General features: G+C 29.9%; 2 pseudogenes across 1 annotated transcript; both read left to right on the forward strand.

Moving 5' to 3' along the window:
- The first annotated feature begins 3,485 nt into the window (after positions 1-3,485).
- Positions 3,486-5,028, forward strand: LOC149893424 (uncharacterized; annotated as a pseudogene).
- Positions 5,029-20,976: 15,948 nt separating this feature from the next.
- Positions 20,977-23,286, forward strand: LOC149893425 (uncharacterized; annotated as a pseudogene). Its single transcript, XR_016447925.1, has 7 exons — positions 20,977-21,310; positions 21,519-21,582; positions 22,200-22,362; positions 22,438-22,502; positions 22,814-22,910; positions 23,066-23,160; positions 23,249-23,286. The product of XR_016447925.1 is annotated as an uncharacterized LOC149893425 (transcript).
- Positions 23,287-23,671: the final 385 nt, after the last annotated feature.

Consider the following 23,671-nt stretch of genomic DNA (forward strand, 5'->3'; position numbering starts at 1 on the left):
CATACATACATACATACATACATACATACATACATACATACATACATACATACATACATACATACATACATACATACATACATACATACATACATACATACATACATACATACATACATACATACATACATACATACATACATACATACATACATACATACATACATACATACATACATACATACATACATACATACATACATACATACATACATACATACATACATACATACATACATACATACATACATACATACATACATACATACATACATACATACATACATACATACATACATACATACATACATACATACATACATACATACATACATACATACATACATACATACATACATACTTACTTACTTACTTACATCAATGTTGTATGATTTTATTAATGTTGTGTAATTTATAATATGCTGTTTATCTTTAAATAAGTACTTCAAGTTTTGTAAAGTTTTCATTTTTCAGCAAATGTCATAATAAAACACAAGATAAGTTTTGAAAGTACAAGGAAAAGTTGCAAAATCCAAATGTTTTTCATCAATTATTTATCTTTAGTCAACCTTGAAGTTTTAATTGGCGATGGGTCTAAATAAAACCTATACTAATATAAGAGAGAAATTTTTTGAATTTCTTTCTTGAATTCCATTTAATTTTTTTTTTACTCATTATATGATAACAACATTATATTGTGTATAAAATCCAAGGTGCTGGATTAATACTGGCAAAGTTTGTTTCTTATAGGACAATGAAAAATAAATTTTAAACGCTCTTCAAAATGCAATATATGGGAATGAGATAGTGTTAAGCAGATTTTTTCATTGCAATAGTAGGAAAGGAAAATATTAAATACTAATTAATCTTTTTTTTACCAATAATTGATCACTTTAAATAATTATGTTAAATCTCACAGTCAGGTTTTGCTAAATTTCATTTTTTCATCAAGCTACTCCATCGTTAATTTTTAGAAAATACCTAGGAAAGCTTTTGGAAGATGACAAAGGCTGATATATGCAAGGTTATGTAAAGCACATGGTGGATCAGACTGATGGTAGGGCCAGTAAGCCTAATTTTAATGCAGTTTAAAAAACAATCTTTAACTGTATTTTGTTTTAGAAAGAAAATATTTTACTACGGTATGTTTATCTATAAAATTTTATTTCCTATGCTCAATTAAGTTATTATCTCTATGAGCCAAAAGTTATGATGTAGCCTATTCTTGGGGAAATGAAAAGTGAAAAAATAAAATATCAGGATAAACATACACCAGGGTCGACCTCCAGCCTTTTTGTATTATAGACGAGTGACAAATACCCCTTAAAAAGAAAAAAGACTTTTAAGAGGTATCCCAGTAAACGCAGCGTTTTTTAAACGTTGTTTGGACGTTTATTTTAGGTTTTATCGTCCAAGGAAAATAAGAACGTTTCGTAAACGTTCAAAAAGCGTCTCAAAAGGATAAATTTGAAACGGAAACGTTTGGTCAATAAAAGACGTCAAATAAGCAATTTTTAGATGTTTGTTTTTTATTCATTATTATATCCGAAAATACGGAATCAGTTTAAATTTAAAATCGCTCAGGCCGTCTAAAGTATAATAATATACTAGTTCAAATCTCATTTTGCTTTCGTTTAAGTATTTTTCCTAATTTAGTTCATCATTTAAAGTATGACTGGAAATGTCTTTCCACCTCCATTTTCTGATTTTTCTTGCAGTTCTTTATCTTTATTTCAATTTTTTTAAATTTTTTCGCCTATGAAGGTTTATATATATATATATGATCTGTTTTGATAATATTGTTGTTTTACTTTCAACTAATTTACAGATTTGTAGTAAATAAGTAGACTATAGCCATAAAAGTGGCTGAAAATACTGCCTTGGTCATTAATGCATTCACAACGGACGGTTGCTTACTAACAAATATAAATGCTTTTCATAATGGTTCATTTTCTAATGCGAAAACACAAGCAAAAATATTCACGCAAAATAAAAAAACTAACGCCGATGTTTGGACTGAAATAATTGAACCTATAAAATATGTAAATAAAGCTAAGCCAACTTTGCTTCGTCAAGTAAATATCAATTTGGATGAAAAATTCCAGATTGTTTCTTTTTACTGTTTTACATAAGAGTCGTATTATAAAACGAGTTCAATTTATTAACATATTATAAGAGTATTGTTGTACAAATAGGCGATAAATAGAAAGAAGAAATCATATATCACAGCTAGTGGTAGAATAGTTGCTCGTGTCCGTTGTTTTTACTTCAAGAGAGCGAGGTTTCGAAGATCACGCTATTTATACATATTAACCAGGGGGACTTTTATTGTTTTATGACGATTTGATTATCGCAACACTCTTCGCACTCACATTCCAAAAAAGGACGAAGAACAAAAGAATGAACAGAAATATATGGATGATTCATTCGCAGTTTTTTTAAAAGCTATTTAAAAGTTATTTAAACATTATCAAACACAACTTCTTCCTCTGATATCAAAAACTCAAGATAACGATCTTGAGAAAACAAAGAAAAATAAAAAAAGCTTTTCAAGTCTAAATGAGCAAAGTATTAGTAATGATAATGAATCTTTTGAGGACTCAAAATACAGCAAAAATAATATGCACAAAAATGATGAAACAATTACTTTTCAAATGAATGTAAATGAAGTTGAAAATTATTTTAATGCACCCACGACTAAAGATTAAAAGTTCAATAAGATAATGATTAATGAAGTCTTTGCAGACGCAAACATAAATACATTTCCATCATTATCTAGTAATGATGATAAATCTTCGCCATTTTCCCAGGGACCTAGTTTAGTTAATAATACGGTAATAACTTCAAACAATTCTTTGAAAGAAATTTCGAAAGAACCTAATGAAATAAATTCATTAACACCGCTTACCAACGCACCGAGTGCTGATTTTATGTCCGAAAAATCCGGTCGTAATCCTTGATTAGACAACACGTCTGTAGAACTTTTAACTGAATCCGAAAAGAGTAACGTATCATTGCAATTTGTTGACGCTAAAAATTATCAAAGTGACAGACAAATTGAAATGAGTACAAAAACTCAACCAAAATTTCCAAGTATCTCAACTAAACATACGTTAAACACTAGGGTGACACAAAATGTGTAAAAAAGAAAAAAAAAAAAACCACAGTACATTTATCGGTTCTATCAAACTTAGAGACTCTTCAAAAAAAATTTTAGATTCTTAAGTGATCAGGAAGAACTACATGTAAATTTGAAAATTTTACGTTCAAAGCATTTTTTATTTCTTCAGTTTATTTTATTATCTTCAGATCATTCAGAAAGTTTTAAAAGCGTTTGAGATCAAACCCTTCTTATTGCAAGTGTAGTATACTATTTAGGAGGAGACGTTAAACAATTAAAGTTAAGCAGAAAATCTGTCAGAAGGCGACGTTACAGATTTTTAGAAGAGCAAGGAGGCCAGATACATTATGAATATATTGATTTAATGGCTAATAAGATGTTAGTTTTACATTTTGATGGTAAAGTGTTAAAGCATATTGAGGAGAGCACTAGACAGGGCACTACTACACTACTATAGACTATCGGTATCTGTAACTAGCCCAAAGTTTGAAACAAAGATGATTTTTTACTTGGTGTTGTGCCAACTGAGAGTGGTAAGGTAATCGATATGGCTATAAGTATTATGAATCTCCTAGAATATTTTGAAATTTGTGACTATATTATAGGATTCTGTTCTGACACCACAGTAAGTAACAATGGATGGAAATCTGCTGCAATAACTATTATGGCAAGATTTCTTGGTAAACCATTTCTTTGGTTATTGTGTAGACACCATATTGTCGAGATAAATATTACTTGGGCTTTTAATGAAATTTCAAAGGAAACATCTAAAGCCCCTGCAAACAAGTTGCTAAAAGATTTTAAGCACATATGGCTTAACCCAAAAGTTTCAGCCAGTGGTGCTGTAGAAAAGTTCAAACGATTTCCTGACCAAGACCTTATTGTTGGCAGTGACCTCTGCAAATTCTATTTGAAAGCTAAAAAGTTGGTAACTAAAGCACTAGAACATGAAATTTTCCCCAGGTATGTAACAATAATATTAAATGTAACAGTTTTTCCATGCATATACTTTTTTTTAAAGGATATTAAATAAAAATGACAATGTTTTAGGAATGATTATAAGCATCTTGTTGAATATTTGGCGTATTACATGAATGTTAAATCTGAGAAATCAAATAATTTTCACATCAATCAGCATGGCGCCTGTCACAATGCGAGGTTTATGAACTATGCAATATACTTTTTAATGCTTAATATGACATCCACAGTCGTTGAATATCTGACTCCTGAAATGAAACATATAGTCGCAAGGGTAGCATTTATTATTGCTACTTATTATGGAACTGCCTTTCTTAAATCAGGCAAAGCAGAGCATACCGTTCTAAATGATTTTAATGCGTTTAAAATTGCTGAAACAATTAAAACAGAATGGAATTTTGAACTTGGAAACTCACTTCATAAAAGCATGAGTAACTACACATAGTCTTTGTCTCCTAAAGTTGTCGTACTATCGCTAGGTATCCTCATATGAAAGCAGATGCTAAGCGTTTATTCATTTAGAAGCTTTTAAAATTTCCAGTTCCTAAGATATTAGAGATTTCTGTAGAAGCTCCATCGGCTGTTATTCTTACCAGCGATAGTAGATTAGAGGACTTAATTACGAAGGAGAATTGGCTTTTTTTTATACTCACAGGTCACACCGAATCTGTTCGAGAGTGGCATACTTCAAGCGACTTCTTAGTGCTAGATTCATACAAATATTTCACTCAGTTCACAATCTCAGTGTGACTAACGACTGCGCAAAAAGAAATATTAGCTTAATTGAAAATTTTGTTCACACTTCCCACAATGAGGATCAGAGACAGAACATTCTATTGGTTGTAAGGGAACATAGAAAACTAATTACAAAAGATATGCCGCTTAAGGAACTGGTAAACCTGAAACCTAGAGTTAAAAAATTAATGTAAAATAATGTCTATAAACATACTATAAATAGTGTTTTATTTTTTCTTAGATCAAACAAAACTATAGTTATAAACATATATTAACCGCAATTTCTTATAAAAATCGTCATCTTAAAAAAAAGTCTTCATTTTAAAAGCGGGGTGTGGGGGCATGTGCCTCCCTAAAATTATTAAATCACATTTTACATTATTTTTCCAACTCTCTGGGCCGACGACAGCCTGTGTTACCGGCCCTGAGAGTTGGAAAATTAAAGTAAAATAATAGTGAACTGTAAGATACTACAAATAGCGTTTTTTTTCTTCTTAGATCAAAGATCAAACAAGAATTTAGTTATAAACACATTTTAACCCGTAAAAATAACATAAAGTTCAGCCAATCCTCAATATTTGAAAAATTACATGTAGCACTTCCAACGAAGAAAAATAAATGAAATTTTATATTTAGACTAACTGAATGTTGTAGAACAGGTTAAGCAACTACGGTTTTTGATTTTCTAAAAATTTCATTTTTCGACCCTAATTTGTGTCACCCTATTAAACACAGGTACTAACGAGATTAAAGCTGAAATAAGTGTCATAGGAGGTAGCTCATTTATCAAATCTGTGAACGAAGCATATAATTACAGGAAGGAAAACTCCCTACATAACTTTGTAACATATCTGCTGGCTAAAAAAGTAACTTTCCAACTGGATTTTGTCGAGTACATACATAGCAGTAAAGTGTACAACGAGCAAAGTCACTTATCTTTCTGCAACCAAGAAACTTTGCATAATGGCATCGCTCTTGTTATCGTTGCTACAAATCAAACTGGACAAAAAAGTGATGCAGCTATCAATACTGCAATTTGCATATTGAAGCAACTTTTTAATGACGAAGTGAAAGAAAGCGGAGTCGATGAACCACTTTACGAGCTGCTAGAAATTTTGATTGAGTTGGAAGACGCTGGAGCATCTTGGATAACAACATATTTACGCATTGAAAATCTGGTCAATGCAATATGCACAGCAAATCACCAGAGTACAAGAATTTCAAATTTAGGCGATCCTTCAGGCGAAGACTACGCCGCTTACAAGTTTCTCAAAAGTAAAAAAAAGTGCTTTGATTTATTAACAAAAATGAGAACTAATGGCATTTTAAAAATAATTGAAAATTTGCAAAGAAAATATGAAAAGTATGCCCTAAACTACGTAACTCAGTCAGCACAAAATACTCAGGACGAAAAGATATTTTATTCTATGCCAGATTTGCCTAATTGGCATTTGACTGGTATTCGGTCGTTAGACAACGACTACATATATAAACTATTTTTTGCTAAAGGTATCGGTTCATTTGATTACGGTAAAAAACTTAAAGATATAAAAAGCTTTCGTACTTTGGAATAAACTGATTGCTCTACTCCATGGAGCAAAACTATGGTTTTTTTATATACTGAAGTTTGTAACGTGTTTGGTCATAATGCTCTACATTTCTTAGTAATCTATAGCAGAGTTTTTGGCGACAGGTGGAATATAGCAGTAAGTTTAGATATCGATCTTCTTCGATAAAAATTTTCAGTTCTAACATTTGGATCATATAAAACAAAACTGCGGAACAATTCACCAAGATATAAGAATACATAGTTGGCAAAGCGACTGGGTAACAGAACATAAATCCAAAAGAGATGCGATCGATTACAGCTCATTAAAAGTAAATGACAAGTTTATTACAACATTGGCATTCTTCCAGACAATCGGAAGACTTACTTTGTAAAAACAGACGGCAACAATGGTTTGCCAGATAACTATTAGCAACAACTTGAATTCTCTGTGGCTTTAACGATTGGTGACGAGATGCATTTTCGAACTCGTGACAAAAATGGGAAAATATCGTTACATTATGCTGTTGAATGTAACAACGTTGCGATGATACATCTTTTAGTAAAAGCAGTGTGAAGTAACATATACATTAATGATGTTGATGCATCAGAAATCTTTCAGTTTTTGGTTGGTGGTGGATCTGATTCATCTAGTACTGTCTTAGGCGATATAGATTTTATGATTATTTTTCATAACATGTTGCCGTCAAATGGTCAAGAAAATTTGATGCATCTAATACAAACTGACTGGAACTTGAACAGAGGAGTTCCACTCATGATGCGTGGCCTGAGTAGGGTTACCACTCGCATACTAATTCATGATGATTCAACAGGTTACGAAGGCATCAGCATAAAAAATAGTTTTCTGATTGGAGAATGCGAGAAGCAACAGGTTGTTCAATTATCAGCTGTTCAAATTTTTCGAAAATTTTTGAAAACTGTGAAAAAAGTTATGGATAAAAGAAATAGTCTTCAAATGGATGTTTTCCTATCAAAAGGTGAAGCTTCGTTACAGTTAGTTTACTTGGACAATGTTAACTACAAAATACATTTCAGGTGGAATGGCCCATTCTGGAAAATACAAGACGTGAAAGTAGACTTTCGCATAAATCTTGAGCCCGGACCGCCATTTAAAAAAGCGCTAATCGATTATCTAAAAAGTGATAAAATACCGCATGATTTAACAGCCTTCGAAAATAAACCGTCTGCTAGTGTAAATCATACACGGCGAAATTTTGACTACATGATGACTAAATCACGTCTTGCAAATAGCAAGTACGCAGAACTCACGATGGCTAATCACAAACAGACTTTACGTTTGCTAGAAAAATACCCAAACGCTAAACTACTTGCCATTGAAAAACCCCACACAGGAAGCAAACTAAGAGAAGACGTTTTCCACGTAACGATGAATGATATAGAAACCATTGCCATACGCAATCTACATCCAGTTATCCTTGGAAGCTACCGGTTGATTAAAGCGTGTTTTAATTTTGTTGAACACAATTAGAGAAAATCACTTTCACGTCTATCTCCTGAACACCAACCAGTTTGCCTTCCTACCGGTCACATACCATCATTTATTCTTAAGTGCATTCTTGTTGATAATTTCTTTTCATTCGATAATAAATCAAGTGAATTATCAATAAATAAATATGAAAACCAAATAGATTCGCCTTCAAAAGTCGTTTTAAAACTGTGTGACCTGATGTTGGATCAGCCAAACTGGCTTCTGCCGCCAACAGATTATGCAAGAAACTTTGTGATATCAGAAGTTAAACGTCAGTTAGAGAACACTAGAAAGACTGTACATATACTGAGTAAGAAAGGAGAATTAAAATTATTTCAATTGAAGATTTAGCTATAAGAACGTTAAACTTACAGTGAATAGCAGTTTTACAAGTTTTAGATTTTAAAAACATGCTGAAAATGTCTCAGCTGGCTATTCTCACTTAACTACATAGTATTAGTTAGCCTTGTAACCGGTGGAGATTTTTAATTGTACCACCTCTTGGTACCAGAGAAATACGTATTAAGCTTATGGCAATCTTTCAAGCTTGTCATAATTATGAAAAATCTCTATATATAAAAATTTAAATTCATAAAATTATCTTAATCAGATGATTGCTTGCATTGGTATAGAATTCTTGCATTTTATATGCTAATTAAAATTAAGAAGCAAGGCTAAAAAAATATATGCTTAAATTATTCCAAAAACAAATTTGTAGCGTCTTTCATGCTTATAATTTTCACCTTTTAACATTGGAACGTGCTGGAGATTGCGAAATTTTTTTTAACATGCACACCTTGAAAAACACTGTATGCTATTATAACTACCATTATTTAAAACTAAATTTATTCCTAGTTTTCTTTGCTACCCAATATACTTAGAATTGCATAATTATTGGTACCGGCTGTACCAATAATTTTTTCATCCATTAGTTTGTTGATTAATAACTTTTGTTGAACAAGTTTTACTTCAGAAATTTATTCAAAATAAAAAATTAAACTTCTTTTTAATTGTGTATACATGGTAAATTTAGGTGCAAGAAATTACACTGTTTTGAAAGAGTGAATGCAGATACCAGAACGGAAGTATTCGATATGTTTTACAAAATGGAAACTAAAAATGAACAAGATGTCTATTTATCTGTATTGAAGTGGTAAATTTAAAAAGAAGACGTTCAAGGATAAAAGGAACTTGAAAGATGTAATTCCTATTAACAATGATATTTACATGCATTCAGCATCTTACAAGTATAAGGTCAGTATTATTATTCCTGATGCGTCTTAAGAAATACATACAAATTCTCATCATTCTTAATAAAAAGTATTCTTATTTGTTGCAGATAAAATCTTCAGATGAAGGTCTTAGCTATGAGATTTGTATGAAAGCATTTTTATCAATTCATGGTATTTCTCATCCTCGACTGAGATGTATTCAAAATCATATCACAAGTACAGGATTAGCCCCGAAAGATAAAAAAGGAAAACATAAAAATTGCCCACAGGCTGTACCTGATCAAATAATACAGCTGATTCATTCCCATATTCAATCCTTCAAAGGCCATCAAAGCCATTATTCTTTTACCAAAAATAAAAATGTAAGATACCTTCCAGAGACATTAAGGATAAAAAAAATGCACGAACTCTTCTTACAATTTTACAAAATCCAACTAAAATACGATACATACTACAGAATTTTTACAGCCAAATACAATCAATCCTTTGGATCTCCTCGGAGCGATACATGTTTATACTGTGGTTCAGTTAAAACAAAACTTCTGATATTGCTGTAATATCATTTGACTTCATGCAAAATTTGCTATTGCCAAAACGTGGGCAAAATGATGTAACATCAATGTTACTCCACTGGTTAAATAAACATTTACCACAGGGTACAAAAACCTTATATATTTTGAGTGACGAGTGTTCTAGACAAAATAAAAATTCTGTCATGATTTGGTTTTGGTATGTGGTAGTACATGTACTTAAAAAAATTGATTAAGTAATTTATACTTTTCCTATAAGAGGTCACTCCTTTTTGCCAAATGATGCAGATTTCCATCTGTTTAGCAATGCTAGAAAAACATCTTATTAGATATCCCTGAGGATTGGGATAAGTTTGTTCTTGAAGTAAGGAAAACACCAAAACCTTTCATTCTTAAAAATCTAAAACATGAAGACTTTTTTAACATAAAAGACATGCTTAAGCCTTACTTTAGAACAAATTATGTAAAAAACTTCAAACTAAGACAAGTCAGAATGTATAAAATAGACACACATAATGTTGGCGAAGTTATATCTAAACAAAATTGCTTCTTTGGATCTTGGGAAAGGTTTAAAATACTAAAAAAAACAGTATACCTACAACAATTTCCTACAAACTATCCTATAATGGTTTAATTCCATTAAATGGAGCCAAAAAAAAAGATGCTATAAAACTATATAAATATTTACAAAATTCTCAAAATATCAACTTTTATGAAAATTTGCTTTGTGACAACGATATGGTAGATGGTGACGAGGAAGATAGCGAGGGATTGACTGATATAGATTAAAATTCATATTTAAATGAGACAGTATTTTCGAATTAACATTTCCGTTTAGTTATGTTTTGTATTTCATGTTTTTATCTTTTAATTATTTTTATTTTTATTTTTTTTTTTTGTTACTTAAAAAAGTAAAAAATATTCATAAGATCTTTTTCTTCCACTTTATAAACTAAAAGAAAAAAAAAAAGATCAATTTTGTTGTTTTTATTTCTCCTTTTATAGTGAAATTTCTCTGTATTTTGAAGCAAAAACAGCAAAAGTCCAATTCTTTCAGAAAATCCTCAAATATCACATTAACTTTTTAATCAATATTTGATTATGAATACTTAAATAATAATGTTAGTTATACTTATTCAGTGCGAAAAATGTGGTTCTATGATTTGACATTTAAAAGATAGTCATATATTAGTGAAACCATGAAGTTCAGTTTAAATGCTCTCCTGAAAAAAAGATCGTTTGTGACATTTGAGGTTTTCATTCCAAGGTCTTCAATTTATAACTTGTTTTTTGCAACATAAAGATAATATTTTTTACTAACGGCTGGTTAAATCGAATTGTTTTTATCATAAAGCTTTGACTGTGTTTATTAAGGGTCTGCGTATCGTTTCATTTCTGTATCGTTATCATTCCGATATCATAGCGGAAAAAAAGTGTCATCGGATTGACAAGATTTCCGGTATATACTGAGATTTAAACTAACTTCAATATCGAAAAAAAAATTTTATCGATTTTTTTGTCGTAATTATTCCTATGACACTTTTTTTTTCCGCTATCATATCGGAATGATAACAATACGCGAATGATACGATAAGCAGACCCTTAGTTTTTATTAATGTAATTAATATGGTGTTAAATTCTACAGTGAATTTTAGAGGAAGAAACTTATCTGATTTTCTTTCTTTAAACTTCTTTAGAGCTCTCATTTACACTTAAATGAACTAAGTGTAACAACATATAAACAAAAAATAATTTGCATTACAACAATCAAACAACACAGTAGTAAAAATGTTAAAATAAAGTAAATGAATCAATATGAAAGATAATAACTTTTAGTCATAAGTCCAATTTTCAGAATATAGGCATGCTAATTTAACGTTAATAACCGGGTTGGAATGGTTTCAACTAGCTACCTTAAAAAACAAGTTCTCATTAACATGCAGCAACAATTTTAAAAATAGTAGATAAGTATTTAGTATAAAAGAATTTATTGTTTGTAGAGTATTATACTCTAATTTAACTAAGTATACGAATACTTTTAGGAAAGCATTTTAAAATCCCCGTATTACTCTTCTGAGGTATGACACGTCAGATGTTTTATATTGTTTAAAGATATGAAAACTGAGAGAAAGTTGTTGTTGGCTCAGCAGATTAGAGAAGAAGCTCTTTTCAAGTTTTGAATGACAAAATTAACACCTATGATCAATGACAACTTCAAAGTTTATTCTGACACTAAAAAACTTCTGCATTGCTTCCTACCAAAAATAGATGTCCAAATAAACTGTTATCCAAAGCTCTTAAAACTGCTCTCATATAAATTCATCGACTAGTACCTGATGCTTAAACATCTCAACGTATCAGAAAGACAACTGTGCGAATGAAGGTATTTTTCCTTATTTTAAATTTAACGTGCTACCTGTTTGAAACACTGGTGGCACGTTAAATTTTAAATAGCGACATTTAGAAACAATTTCGGAGACCCTCACACTTCTTATCTTTGACGCCAATACGGTTGGACCATAGTTCAGTTGTCCCAAAAAAATCTAATCACAGAGGAATACGATAACGGAACTGAAATTACTTTTCAAGAGTTTGTTAACTACACTTTTAAGAATTTTTAAGATTTTTATAAAGATTTGGATTTGATGACAAATCTAAGCTCACCATGTTCTTATAGGTATAAATACAAAAGGAAAATGGAAACAATAACTGAGGGGGTTCTGTTGTAATCCTAAAAAATGCACATTTAAATGAGAAATTTCATTTTCCTTTTTATGCAAATGAGCAATATAAATCAAAACCCAGCGACATCATGTGCTAGCGTATTTCGACTTTAAGAAACACAAAAATTGAGCAGCTTTTTAAATTTTATGAGGATGATTCTCTAAAGTTTGGATTTACACTTCCAGCCTTAAGTTATTGATCAATTTAGGTTACGTTTGTGTAATGGCAACATAAGTCCAATCTACTTTTCTCTTTTTCTTCTGAAATGTTTTGCCGTTGATTTTAGAAATTCAGCTAAAAAATAAAGTTTAGTTAAACGTTTAGAACCCTCTTAATAAGTGGGTTTTTCACTAAAACGTTAGTATGAATTTCACTAACGTTTCATTTTAAGGAACATGTTTTAAAACAGCTAAAGTTTGAAATCTGGTCAAAAAATGAAACGTTTTTTGGTAAAAGGTCCTTTAAGATCCAACAACGGATATTCGAAGCAGCAAATTTTATACCAAAAAAAATTACTTGTTTTAAACTTTTTCAGATGTGACATATTTTGTTTTATATTTCATTGAATAATATTTGATCGGTGCATAAATGTTGCAGCCTTTTTTAAATAAATTTGGTTCAGCAAAAACAATACCATTCATTAAAAACACCGTTAAAATGCAGTGAGTCGACAAAAATTTTGACACGCTTGTCTTTTTTGTTGTCTGAGAGTTTGCGGGGGATCCATACAGCAAATATTCATACTTTTCCCAGCTCTTTAAGACGAGCAACAATGATCAATTGTCCACATAGACATCATTGGCTAACAATATCGATGACAAGCTCCCGCCCTCTTTCACGATTATTTAAGTACCTGCTCGTAAAGATTAAGTTAGGTTATGGGTTCACACAATTAGCAAAAGTAATTTTTAGCTTTAAATTTGAGTTTCAAGGCTTCAATTCCTATGTTGATGTATGACATGTTACTCAACGAAGTTTTTTAATTTATGAACTCTCTGGCTTTGATCCCATGTCTAACAATGCCCCTATTTATAATTGATGCCACACACTTTGTGCAAGCGTATATAAATTTTAATTATTTAAAGTATATCCAAATAGTGCCGAATTGATGCAATAAAAGATCTGTAAGCTTGCGTGTAACAGTGAATCAACTACTTTAAGAAAAATAGTTTGGATTATTTAATATACAGTGCTTCCAGAGAGTAAAATCGCACTCGTTTTTTTTTTTTACCTAAGTGAACTTCAAATGAGTGTAATTCGAAAACAATAAAAGGCTGAATGATAATTTTTTTTTAGCTTATTAATAAAATGAAGCAGAGTAACTAATTGGCAAATTTTTAAATGATATTTCTTTGTTATTATCTTGAATTTAATTAGAATACAATAAAAGTGATAAAAACAATATTAAAAAAGTGTTTAAAAGTATTAGCGAACTTACAGTTTTTCAAAGATTCTAAGAAAGTTTAATATTTTATGTGACCACCTTTGTTTTTAAGGCATGCCAAGACTCTACGCGGCATAGAGTCTATAAGTTGTCTGATTAATTCTTGTGACACGGTATTCCACAACTCTTGCATTTGCGTTTTGAGCTGCACCAAGTTAGTGGGCTTGCTTTTTTGCAATTTGCAGTCCATCCAACTCCAAAGATTCTCAATAGGATTTAAATCAGGTGAGCGAGGCATTAGATTCAACTGTTTTTCTTCCATGTATTGCTTTATTGAGCGTCCTGTGTGGCAAGGAGCGTTATCTTGTTGAAACTGCCAGTTGGAGTCAGCCTTGAAAACGATCATTGATGGGTTTAAATATTCTTCTAATATTTCTCTATATCGATGTTGATTAAGGCGATCAGTGTAAAGATGCCCCAGTCCATTGCTAGATCCAGCAATGCAGCCCCAAATGCCAATTGAACCTCCTCCTCCTTGAACTTTTGAAATGATAAAACGAGGATTATACTTTTCGTTTATGTATCTCCTCACGACAACCCTTTTCTTGCGATTAATAAGTTCAAAATTTGACACGTCCGATAAAGTTACATTTCTCCATTGCTCTATAGTCCATGCAGCTCTCTCTTTGCACCATTTTTTTCGCTTGAGACGGTCTTTGATACTTAATAGTGGCTTCTTCGTTGCAAGGTATGAATTGAGATGTTTTTTCTTCCTAAGCTTGTAATTGTTGATCGGCTAACTTGATGTGCACCCAACGCTGTATTCAGGTCTGAGGCGAGTTTAGCTATGCTCATATTTCGGTTGCGCCTAGCATAATTGCTTTATTTTCGTCCCTTTCTAACATTTTTTAGGGACGACCAGAGCGACTTTTGGTTTTGACTGTTTTAAACTCATTATAGTTTTTGAGCGTTATTCTAACGTTGCATTTGCTGATTTCAAGATGACATCCAATTTCTCAATTGCTGAGACCACTTTTGTTCAGGCCAACAATTTGCCACTTTGTTTCAATTGATATGCTCCTTAAACTCATATTTTTGTTGTTGCAATTTTAAAGTTTTAACTAACTGTATTTCAAATGATTTTCCGCCACTTCAATTTATTCCTCTAATATTTTTTATTGACCATTATTAATTAGAAGAGAGTTTTTAACAAAAATTAACCAAAAATGTATTTCTCAAAGGAATAAAACTATTGTGCTAATACATTTTAAATGCGTGCGCTAATTCTTTGGCACGCTTAATTTCAGACATTTTTCCGAAGAGACATTAAAATTCTAATTAGCACATAAAAATAAACAAGCAGGTTGACAATATTTGACATTATAATTAAATTTGATTGGTTTTACGTTTCATTAAAAAAAAAATAGTTTTAAAAATATTGATTTGAAGTTGTCTATAATAAAAAAGTTACGAGTGTGCTAATACTTTCTGGAACCACTGCATAGGTGAACTTCCTTTTTGAAAAAATGTGTTTTTTAGCATGGTCATTAGTTTCTTTATTTGCATTTTCACTATCATTGTTTTCCTCGTGGTTTCTTTTTGGTATTGCAGTTGTTATGCGATCAGTTGAAGTAATAAAGAAATGCCTCTTTTCAGTAGCTAAATTTAAGGCATAAATTGATTAAAAAATATTGTTTCACTCTTCTTCTGATATTTTCTGAGCACATTCGTACTTAGTTAGCCAGACAGTTTTTTTTTTTGTTTTAATGATCTTATTTAGTACTTGATTTCCTCTTCATCTTGTATAATTTTTGCCAACATAGTATCCTATTTTTTTTTTATTACCTCATCAGGTTGCAGGTTTAGATATTCTTTTTCGGAATTTTTTCTTAAACGTTAGTTGAACGTGATCCATAGAAGAGTAATAATACTTAGTAGATAATAATATTTCTAGTATATTATTATCTACTAATTGAATCATTCTTAAGTGGTTAAAAATGGTTCACTTTGTATATAATAGTAGGTTTTAATGTCAAAATCACTTTTTAGATGAAATTTTTATGATAAAAAAACCCATATATATATTTAAAAATATTTATGATTTAGAAGATGATCGAGGGGGAACACTACATATTTCGCTTACTCGTTTTTAACCAATTCAGCAGCATTCGTAGGTTGTACATTCATGTCTATCTCAAAATTATTTTCAGTCTATGCTACATAAACATTATTGGCTATTAACTTTAACTGTTTTAACTTGTAAATGTATGGCCAAAGTCACACAAATATTAACTTTAGCTATTTTAATATGCAAATGCATGGTCAAAGTTACACAAAAAGTTATATTAGGTTAATAACCGTGTACTTAATTCACAGCAGTCTTCGCCGCTTTCACTGGTTGGAGCTACAAGTTCGTCACTATCATAACTGCTTTTGACATCAAATACTTCTCTTTCCATTTTCTGTTGATATTTTGCTTAAAACGAAAATTAATACTTTTCAAATTGTCTTTTTTTTACTTTCTAACTTTCAAAAAAAAATTTTTCAAATCATTCTTTAAATCTTTTTTTAACTAAGCAGCCTGGGTTTTTATTATTGTTACAAAAACGTTTTATAACAAGTTGTTTAAATTTTAATATTACTGATATTTTTTATTAAACTAGTTATAATAAGTTACTTTGTAAGATCAACGTTCCAAAGTGCTCCTATAAAGACTAACTGTTGTAGATAGGTAAAGAAAAAAGAAAAAGTATTAACTTACTTTTTGGGGTAGGCTCTCCAAAATATAGTTAGATTGACTTACCGTAAGGGAATGGCGTGGCAATTTGTAGTTACATTGAGTGCAGTAAGTTAGTAAATTTATTAATGCAAAAACATTACTTTCAAATAAAAAGATAACTTTAGCTCATAAATCCCTTTTTATTTTGAATTATAATAGTTACTTCTATACTAATCAAAAGCAGTATTTTCTTTCGCATTATGACAGGTGTCAATTTGAGTAACGTTATAAAAAAGATTTTTTTTAATTTTCAAACAATAGCTTTAATGATATTTTATTCTACATCGGTGTCACACTGGAACACCTTTGTTGATTTCATACCTATTTTTTATATGATTTTTGATGGGTATAAAATTCTCTATCATAATAATTCATTAATAAAAACCACCGAGAGATTATGCAGTTATTGTTAGTTAGCACCTTATCAAACAAAATATTATTTAAAGTTGCAGATAGAACTTTGGTACTTTAGCAGTTTGCTTGTTTTGGATTTTATCCCTGTAAATTTCATTTTATTTTGTTCATCATGATATAAATAGCCTAATAAAATGATATAGTCAATTTTGGCAAAAATGTCAATTAGAAACTTTTCAAACCAACGCGACTAATTGTTGTCCGTGTTTTGAAATTATTTTGTTTCCATATTTTATTTTATGCAAAATTTTAAATGTTTTTAACTTTAAACGTATGTTTAAGCTACGTTTTCTTGAAGAAATCGCAAATTCCTAATTCTCCCACACCTAAGGTAAAATAAATGCGAAGGATGCGAGAATTATTAGTAGGATGCATTTGTCAAATAATTCTTTTTTTCATATTAGAATTGTTATACTGTTTTTGTTTAATTGCATATTTATTTTCATACGTTTATTCAAACTACTATTAAAAAAATTTTCTAGAATAATTCCAAAAATAAAGGAGTTTAAAAGATATATTCAATTCACAATCAAAGAGATTGTGAATCGAATACATGTTTTAAATTCCTTCAAAAGACCTTGCACAAATAGGCTCTTTCAAGTCTGAAGAGAACGTATTTTTCTGCAGCAAGAACATATTTTTTGTGACTTAACTTTTTCGACTAAGAAAGTTAATCCAGGGATGTTAAATCTACAAGGCAGAAGAAATGTGAGATTAATATCAGCATATTTTAAAGAGTACTTTTTAAAATAACGTTATGATATTATAGAAAATAGACTTACTTTAAAACAAATTAGAAGTTGTCACTGGAATATAATTTAAAAGTTGACAGAATATTGAAACCGCCATTTTAGGTCACAAAAGCGATCATTTAAATAGACTTTATACTCATTTGACCTCTGTGGTCAAACTCTTAGTTATAATTCTTAACCAGTAGAAATTGTTAAACTAAAGTTCTAAAATAAAAGAGAGAAAAATCAATAAGATAAAGAAATGTTCGAAGAATGAAGATTCCACTTTCAATGGAAACTTTTTTGACTTCTTTCTTTGATTATGTTCATTTATTTCCTTAATATTCTAAATAGTTTTTATGCATTTAATGATAATTTTAAAAATGCTTTAGTAGTCACATAATACTGATTATACTCATCGTGCAACACCAATAAAGCAATACAACAGTAATGCCAATTATTGCTTTATTGGTGTCAACTCTTAAACATAAATACATTTGAATCATATCACACTGATTTTCAAAAACGGTTTGTGAAATCTCGGTTTAATGAAAAACTGATAATCGTCGTTTTTAATTGGTCTTTCATTACCGGTGGTTTTAGGTCGAGAATTTTGCTCTTTTTAGTAAGTTGTTCAAGCTTTCTCTTTTAAAAAATGAAACATATTTTGAAAACACGATATCGGATAATTTAAAATAAAAGTTGACGTACAAATACGGAAAATGCTATATTTTACATTTACGACTGTTCCACAGAAAGTTTAAAACCCAAAATCATTTTCAAAAATATTTTACCAACCTGTACATTTATTTTCAAAACTAGCTACAATAATTGAAATTTTAAATGCCAAAATAAGTTTGTAGGATGCTAGAGAATAGAGCGAAGTAAAAGGAAAAAAAAATATTCGAAATATAGCGCTTAGGAAAAAGGTCTATCGCAAAGACGTACACACGTACACGTATGTCAAGTAAACAAAAGATTAGTTGATCTAGGAACAAATCACAAACATTAACAAATGACTTTCAAGGAAACTATAAAAGCTAAAAAATATGCTTATACATATGGGAATACGAAAACCTATTTTATGTAATTCATTGACATTTAAAATATGAATTAAGTGCTAAATGTCATTACTTAAAAGGTTGTTACATTGAGAACCATTGCAGTTCTAGCTGTAATAGTTCTAAATATAACTAAGGAACAAAAACCAAACCTTTACTTTTAAACCCTGTTCTTCCCCAATCAAATTGTCCTTAGACACTAAACCTTAAAGTCAGGTGAAAATTTCATTATTACTCAACTGTTTAAACAAGTAGAGGGAATTAATCGAGTATAATCGAAACTTTGTAGCTTTTCATTAGTCGTACATGTACTTGAATTGCGTGGGAGAAATAATGTACGGCGGATTTGACTGACGTAGGTTCCTTGAAAAAATATAAATGTAGTATCAGCAGTTCTTTTACGAACATATTTGAGGTGATTTTTAAGGTAGAAATTGAACGCGAAATTTTCGTGGAGTCAGTATTTTAAATGAGTAAAAAGAAAGCTTTTAAAATTGCAACGTTATGCTGCCTGCGAGAAAACTACATACGCTAAATTTTCAATTTTAAATTTATAATCATCTGATTTATGATCGTGTTTTTGATTCATGTAGTTTTAATTTTTATGTTTATTTTAACTTAAAAATGACTGTAAAATAAGCATTTGTAATGAAAAACATTGCGTTATTATAAAATTACACTCTTGCGGAAAGTGTGGAGTTTTCCTCCACACTTCCGTCCACATTGGTGTGTAGTCTTCAGTCCTCCACAGAAGTGTAGACTTATTTTACACAGTTTTAGACTTTTTGTTTCTCCACAGTAATGTGGAATTAATTCTATCATATAAGAGAACGGCTATTAAACTGCTTGTGGGTTTGCTCGACAAAAGTTTTTTTTATGCATTACTGTTTTTTTTTACGTATTTTTGTGATTTTTACACAATAATTTGCATTTCGTTCAAAGAGTCGATTTTTGCAAGTTTCTTTTAAGTCTTTTTTTTTACACATTATTGTGATTTTTATGCATTTTTATGCAGTTTCTTTAAATATTTTGAAGATTTTTTAATATTAAAAACTTTTTTCTACAGTATATCGTAATTTATTGATTTTAATTTTTTTTTGCATTACGGAATTTAAAAGATGGGTTAACTTTTTAAAGTCATAATATTAAATCACTGTAAATTGAACTGAAACAATACATTCAAATGATAACAAAAATCTAAAAACCGCCAATCTAAAAAGGCAAACAATTATAATCAATTATTAAATTAAAAAATAAATGTAAACAATTATCTCCATATAAGAAATATAACGATAAAAGATCTCATCAATTAAAAAACAAAACAAATAAGTTGTCTTTAAATCCAGCTGGGATTTAAATTCATCATAAGTTTCGAAGAAAAGTTATTTTGGTAAACAAACCCAGCAGGCAAAAGACGTCTATAGATCATCTAAAACTAGTCTAATTTGCATCTTTCGTAGATGCGTATATTTTAGACGTATATTATTCATCGAAAAAAGGTCTAATTTCAGTGATTCTATTTTTTTCCAATTGTAGACGCATATTAGATGTATAAACAAGATTAAAACATAGATATCTCTTTTCGGTTACATATAGATGCATTTAAAATGTCTTGTATAGATCAGTTGAAGAGAAAGAAGAAATTTTAACTAAAGACAGTCGATTTTACAGAACGATTATTATAAATGACCGCCATTAAAGAAACGTGCATGGCGGAAACTTGTTTCTAGAAAGGAATAAAAATTTATACGTAGCTAAGTTTACACTAATCTATGAAGAACATAAATCATAATGATAATAATTTTGAATGAGTTTTAAATAAATAAAATTACATGCTATTACAAATTACTTGCTAATATAACGACAAAATATTTTCATGGTTTCAGTGCATAACATTTTACTAAAATCACTTCATGATCTGAAAGATAAGAACGTTATTCTTAAGTTGATATTTTTATTTGTAGATTAAAATGTAATTTTAATATAAATGTGTGTTTTTATAAAAATATATGGTGTTTTTAATAACGCCAAAAACTGCCTTAGTGGTTGGCTGTGCACATAGCATTTCCATTAAGAAAAATAGTTAAAAAAAAAACAGTGAGAAGAAGGAGTTTTAAGTTTGACTGGTGTGATTTATTTGCCTTTTTTTTTTGTCTTGAAATAAAAACATTTTTATCTAGATACACATATGCCCTTTACAAAAAGTTCATACCAGCAGTGATGTAGCAGATTCAAAAGGAATAAAAGCAATTACTAGAATCCTCATTTGTATCTTTAGACAGTATACTTAATGTTGGAATCTTAGGAGGAGATAGTATGAGAATGAATGGACATTTGAGGAATATTCTAACTATGTTGAGTATTTGTTTTCTGACAATGAATACTCTGATAACCATGAGCTTAATGAGTACGAACTTAGCTCAACTTTGAAGAAAAGTTTGTCTGGATGTTTTAGCATTTGACCAGGTTTAAGTATAGTATAAATAGTTAAACAAATCTCTATGATAGCCAAAATTTTTCAGGAGGAAAGATCAAGAATTGCTCTTAAGCCACACCCTAAGAAAAGTAAGTGGAAGTTATCAATAATTGTATGTAATAAAGCAGAGTAGTATGTTACTTTTTAGTTTTTTATCTGTCAAAGTAAGGTTCTCTTTTGCACCTGAATTTCTATTTTCATTTTAGCCTTTTTAACTGATAATTTGCATGCATTAAGTTATTTTGTAGATACAATATTGAAAAGTAGTTTATTTACAGTCCAGACTGTTTTTATTAGGATTCCAGTCTGCATCTTTTGCCGCTGTCTGATTCTATGCAAGAAGTTAACACTGATATAAAAAGTAAGTTTTTTAAAAATGTTATGCCAACTACTGGGAGTGAATAAAATAACAAAAGATATGCTTTTTTGAGGTTTGATTTTATTCATTCCTTTCTTTTGCATTTGTATAATGTTGGTGGTCAGTGATGTATCTAGAAGTTATTTAGGGACACAGGTAAAAAGAATTTCAACTTTTATTTTGAGGACCTTTTTAAAAAAAAAAAAAAAACAAAAAAAAAAAAACAGTCAGCGCACAGCTGTATGGATATTTGTAAAAAAAATCATTTTTCCAAAAAACAATATTTGCAGAAAAAAAAGGTCCTTGATTTCTGAATTTGAGAATCAGTGCCCAAACACTTTGAATGCTGTCAGAACAGTCTACATTACCCTCTAAATAGAACTTATATATGAATTATATTTATTTTAACTAATTTGATCTGGAGTTATGGCAGAATATTTTGGGTACCCAAACCAGTATACCAGTGTCAAAATCAGCCTGGATATGTCACTAGGGGTATGTACCAAAACATTGTTAGGATCAATTAATAAACAACTAATAGGATATTTTTGCTACATGAGCTAAATGATAATTTTGAGGTAACTACTGACCTTTATTCACAAATACACAATTATTTATAGAAGTGGAACATCTTATTCTCAAAGAGCTGGCTGAAATAAAACTTATTTTAAAGAGCTCGTTGAAGTAAAGTTTCATGCAACTGGGGTGAAGTTGCTAGAATCAGTTGACCAATTGGTAGCACCTAATAATAATCAAAAGGACAAATCAGAATATAATAACTTGGTATGATCTAATTATCTTGTTTTTGTCTGGGTTATTTGAAGGTTCAGGATTAACTCTATATGTTGTATATTTTAGCTTTATAGTTTGAAAATAGTTGGTGGTAGAAAGCCAAGAGAGCATGTTTTCATGATCATGAGAAGGTAAATGACAATTCCAATCTTATTTCAGTTAATCAGAAATTTAACTAAATAGCAGTAAAAAACAAATAATTTTGACCATTTGACTAACAATTACTTGTAACTTGAAAATAATAAAATTTTTGAGTAATTTACTGTAGGTATTTAAACTAGTATCTACATGCAAAAGTAATTTTGTTCGGAGTTTAAATTTAATGATTACAAAATTTTACAATTTATACTTCATTCAAATAGTTTATTTCATGTATTCAAATATGTCATTTCATTAGCATATTCAAATATATATATCAGTTTATTGTAAAAATATCTATCAGGTCAATTTCCAATCAGCTACAATCTAAATTAAATCGAAAAGGTGATGGGGAAAAATAAGTCTTGAAAACCTTGTAAATATCTGGAGTGTTTTACGAGGTATAGTTTTAATGTGTATATAACTGCTCTTTGAATTAAAAATGTACTCTTTAGCTCATTTTTGTGCCATACTAGTATTTTTGTCTCCATCACCTTTCTTTATCTATACCAAAGTAAATTATGTTGAATATTTAAAAATTTTTTCGTTTTGACAGATTCCTGTGAATACAATGTTGAATCAATAAAAGATCTAGAAAAATGTTTTTGCAAAATGCTCCTGCTCGCAATCAGAAAAAAAAAGTCTTTACAGGTAAATTGGTGATACATAATTGTTAAAATCAATAAAATTATATTTTCAAATGAACTATTATTATTATTATATATTACATCTTCTTCAGATAATTGAAGATGAAGAGGTTAATAAATAGAAAAAAACAACTTAATAAGGTTACTTTGTTCCAGAAAGACGTGTTATATCTCATATCTTTAATGTTTTTATGAAATTTGGCATTAAGTCGAGTGAAAGTTTATATATGTTTCATGTAAACAGATTTTTTTAATCATTCTACATGTCTTTTAAAGCATTAGTGCATTTATTTACACTAGCAAAAAGCAACCCGTAATACGGGTTATGGTTGGTCTGTTAATTTATGGTGGCTGTTTTCCACATTTTAAAGTTGCGAAACCATTACTAATACCCTTTTAGAAAAACGCCTTCAAATTTAAAAAATTTGAAGGCGTTTTTCTAAAAGGGTATTAGTAATGGTTTCGCAACTTTAAAAAGAAGAACGAGTGGCTATGTGAGTAATATATTTATTAAC

The sequence above is a fragment of the Hydra viridissima genome, unplaced genomic scaffold (genome assembly GCF_058129835.1).
Source record: "Hydra viridissima isolate aposymbiotic clone 2 unplaced genomic scaffold, HvirCarnegie_v1 scaffold_1, whole genome shotgun sequence".
Lineage (NCBI taxonomy): Eukaryota > Metazoa > Cnidaria > Hydrozoa > Anthoathecata > Hydridae > Hydra > Hydra viridissima.